At 33.0% G+C, this 4,836-nt stretch overlaps 1 pseudogene; it reads left to right on the top strand.

Annotated features, from left to right (window-relative positions):
- Positions 3,001-3,182, top strand: LOC100522071 (annotated as a pseudogene).

Raw genomic sequence — 4,836 nt, 5'->3', positions numbered from 1 at the left:
CATGGATGGAACTGGAGATAATACTAAGTGAAGTTAGAAAGAGAAAGACAAATACCATATGATATCACTTATATGTGGAATCTAAAATATGGCACAAATGAGCATATCTACAGAACAGAAACAAACTCACGGATGTAGAGAAAAGACTTCTGGTTGACAACGGGGATGGGGAGGGAGTAGAATGGACTGGGAGTTTGGTATTAGTAGATACAAACTATTATATTTAGAATGGATAAACAATGAGGTCATGCTGTATGGCACAGGGAACTATATTCAATCACTTTTAATAAACACATGATGGAGGGTAACGTAAGAAAAAGAATGTGTGTGAATATATATATATATAAGATATATAATACATATATAATATATATATATGTGTGTATATAGAACAGAATAGAACATTGTAAATCAGCTCTAATAATAAATAAATAAATAATAATTCCAACTGCAGCGGTTCAGGTAACTGTGGAGGTGGGTTCTGAAGCAGCAGGGTGCAGTGAGTTAAAGAATCCAGCATTGCCATAGGTTGCAGTTGTAGCTCAGATTCAATCCCTGGCTTGAGAACTTCCATATGCCATGGGTGCAACCATAACAATTTTAAAAAAGTATGCAGTATAATTGCATTTTTGAGTATTTTTTTAAAGCTGTATTTCTGGAAGTCTCTAAATCAAGGATTAAATGTAGTTAATTATGTACCTATGGGTAATTTTTCCTCTTTTAAAATGTAATATCCTATTTTATTCACTAAGGATTATTAAAAATTTACAAAGTTAAAATAATTTCAAATGCGTAAATAAAAAGAGGCGTTCCCGTCATGGCACAGTGGAAATGAATCTGACTAGAAACCATGAGGTTGAGGGTTCGATCCCTGGCCTTGCTCAGTGGGTCAAGGATCAGGCGTTGCCGTGAGCTGTGGTGTAGGTTGCAGATGCGCCTCAGATCTGGCGTTGCTGTAGCTCTGGAGCAGGCCAGCAACTACAGCTCTGATTAGACTCCTAACCTGGGAACCTCCGTATGCTGCAGTTGCAGCCCTAAAAGGACAAAAGACAAAAATAAATAAATAAATAAATAAAAAGAGATTTTTTTTATTTTAGTAGAAAAAAGTCAATGTAAAACATTAAAAGCAATGCAATGGCCTCAATAAAAGAGGGTAATTATATTGCTTATGGTTTTAACAAATAAAGGAAAGTTTCCTTGTTATTAATATTATATTTAAAGTCATTTAATTCCATAAGGAATTCTCAATATGGAATATGGCAAGAGTCCACAGAGCAAAATTATGTGCATGCTTCAATTTTAAGACAAAATCATACACAGACATATATATGCACATAACTAATACTGAAGAATTATATAAAAGAAAATGCATTTTAACTTGTTACATTACAGTGATATTTAATTACAATTTGATTTGCATTTCTAAATTATAAAATATTTGATATATACAAATTTTTCAATAGTTAGATTGTAAAATGTACATCCATTAGTCTATCACCCAAACTGCCAAATACAATATGCTATTTTTAGTATATTTTCCTTTGCTCTTTTGTAGTATTGAAATTAAAACTGATATAAATACTTTTATAGTACGTATTTCTTTCTGGTGTTTCTATTTTCCGCATTTTCATTCTAAATCATTTTTCATAATGTTTCAGTGTTTCTCTTGCAAATACTCTGAGCTTACCCACCAAAAAAAAACCTGAGTATAATTTTAATAAGAAAATTGACTTAATTTAGCCTTACCCTTATGTACTATTGATTTGCTTATGACCGTTTTTTCTTTTTTTCTTTTTATTTTGTCTTTTTGTCACTTTAGGGCTGCATCTGCGGCATAAGGAGGTTCCCAGACTAGGGGTCTAATCCGAGATGTGGCTGCTGGCCTACGCCAGAGCCACAGCAACTCCAGATCCAAGCCGCGCTGTGACCTACACCACAGCTCACAGCAACGCCAGATTCTTAACCCCCTGAGCGAGGCCAGTGATCAAACCTGCAATCTCATGGTTCCTAGTTGGATTTGTTTCCGCTGTGCCACAACGGGAATTCCATGACTGTTTTTTTATTTTTGAACAAATAATTTTGTTCATTTATTTTTATTTTGCTGAGCGATTTTTTTGCCATGCCCATGGCATGCAGAAGTTCCTGGGCCAGGGATCGAACCCATGCCACAGTGGAGACCCAAGCCACTGCAGTGACAACACTGGATCCTCAACCCACTACACTGCAAGGGAACTCCCACTGAATAACTTTCTGTTGTTTTTCTTTCAGATGTGCTTTTCAGGTACCAAAGCTCCTCAGTCTTTATATCACTGAAGATAATTTCATTTTTTTCACACTCGTATAGTATTTGGACTGTTTGTAGAATTTAAAATTCTAAATGACTTTTCTACAAAACACGAACTTCAAGGAGTTTTCTAGAAACTTCCTGTTGTGGCTCAGTGGGTTAGGGATCCAGTAACGTGGAACCTGCAGAATAGGTTGCAGTTGCAGCTCAGGTTTAATCCCTAGTTTGGGAACTCCAAATGCCCTGGGAGCAGCTGAAAAAGAAAAAAAAAAGTTTTCTTCAATCCTGTTTCCAATATTATCTAAAGCAATATGTTTATTGTTTTTTGCTGGTTGTTATTTATTTTCTGTATTTCTAAATTTTTAATTATATTTTTCACTATATATTTTCTACTGTATACAAGAAAATGGTCCTTTTCCCTTATGTTTCATTATAGGTACGTAAGTTTTGCTCCATCTCTTGAAACGTTTTTCTCTATTTAATACATCATCCAATCCATCTTTTGACTTTATTCACTTTTCTGAAACTTCTGTTGAACAAATCTTGGGACTTCTAGAAGACTTAATAATGAAAAAAAATCTTACTTTGAACCAAGAGCATAATACATAAACCTGTTTTGATCTAAAAATTGAGTTTCTCATTATATAATTATTGGTGACTTTTCTGAGTCATTGGTTGTGGCTCAGGGCTGCTTGAGATACTGGTCCTGTGTCAAGATGCTTTAAAACCTGATTTAAAATATTTGGATCCCCATGAACCTCTACTATACCCAAGTTTGCTAGGAGATTTGGGTAACCATGGAGTTGAGGAGCTTCAGAATTTATAAAATCAGAAGTGCTAATAAAAGAAGTAAAGAACTGAAAGCTTCAATCCTGCACCTGCTCATGGTCATCATTAACCAGATTTATTGGGATGGAGCATCGGTCTGTCTGTGTTGTGAGAACGTGAGCATTGTATCAGTGCTGCTGCCTTTGCATGTGAATAAACTTACCTGTGAGACAAACACATACTATATATATATGCAGTGAGAGAGACAGATATCAAAAAGAAAGGTGCTAGAACAATTAGACATCTACATGTGCAAAAAGTGAATCTAGAATACAAATTTTATACTTCACAAAAATTGACTCAAAATGTTTCATAGGCCGTAGATCACATGATCATGGATAATAGATCTAAATGTAAAACACAAAACTGCACAACTCCTAGAAAGCAACAAAGGAGAAAGTCTATATGCTCTTGAGTATGTTGATAAATTTTATATATAGTAACAAAGGCATAATCAATGAAAAAAATGCAAGAACTGAACTTTAATGAACTGAACCTCCTAAAAATTATTTTTTTTCTCTGCAAAAGACACTGTCAAAAGAACAAGATAAAAAAACATCTGATAAAGGACTAATACGTAAAGTATACAAAGAATTCTTAAAGATCAACAGTAAATACGCAACCTATTTTTAAAAAGAGCGTAATACCTGAATATGACTAATCTCATCAAAGAAGAAAACAGATGACTAAGCCTATCAAAAGATGTTCAATGTCATATATCATTAGGGAATTTAAATTAAAATAATGAGCTACTGCTGCACACCTATTAGAATGGCCAGTTCTAAAACTGACAACACTAAAAATCCTACCAAGTATGTGGAGCAACAGGAACTTTTATTTATTGCTGGTTGGAAGTAAAATGATTAAACCAATTTGGAAGATAGTTTTACACTTTCTTACAAACCTAAACATACACTTACCATAAAATTCTTCAAATCCACTCATTGGAATTTTTCCAAAGGACCTGAAAACTTATGTCCACATTTAAGTCTGCATGAGGATGTTTATAGCGGCTTTATTTGTAATTGTCAAAACATGGAAATACAAAAAAAATGTCCTTCAGTAGTAGAATAAAATGTAGTACATTCAGACAATGGAATACTATTCAATGCTAGAAAGAAATGAGCCATCAGTCCATAAAAGGACATGATAGATCCTTAAAAGCACATTACTAAATGAAAAAGCCAGTCTTCAAAGGCTACACAGTATATGCGTCCAACTATATGATTTGTGGAAAAGGCAAAACTTTTGAGGTAATAAAAAAAATCAGCAATTTCTTTCTTTTTTTTTTTTTTTTTTTGTCTTTTTAGGGCTGCACCCGCAGCATATGGAAGATCACAGGTTAAAGAAGATGTGTAAATATATACATATATATATATAATACTGTATATACATTTTATTTTATTATATTGTAGACTAATGTATCTTTATCTTTTCATTGTATCATATTTTATGTCTTATTTAATTATTTCCTAACCCCAGTTAAATAATAGTTTTCTACATCTTTATAATTAGTTTATTTACATTTAACTATTTTATCTGCTTGTTATTGTATCATGTATGATATGTGATATGAATTATTTCTTTTTACATTCTCTATACCTAGAAAAACAAATCATATAATTATACTACATAGAAATTTCCCTTCTCCTTCATTTTCCATACTACCTGTAATCTTTAAAGTTCCACAATTGTATAAATGTTTTTCTAGTTTTTCTGCTTAG

This window comes from Sus scrofa, chromosome 3 (genome assembly GCF_000003025.6).
Source record: "Sus scrofa isolate TJ Tabasco breed Duroc chromosome 3, Sscrofa11.1, whole genome shotgun sequence".
Classification (NCBI taxonomy): Eukaryota; Metazoa; Chordata; class Mammalia; order Artiodactyla; family Suidae; genus Sus; species Sus scrofa.
This window is presented reverse-complemented; position numbering and strand designations above follow the sequence as displayed.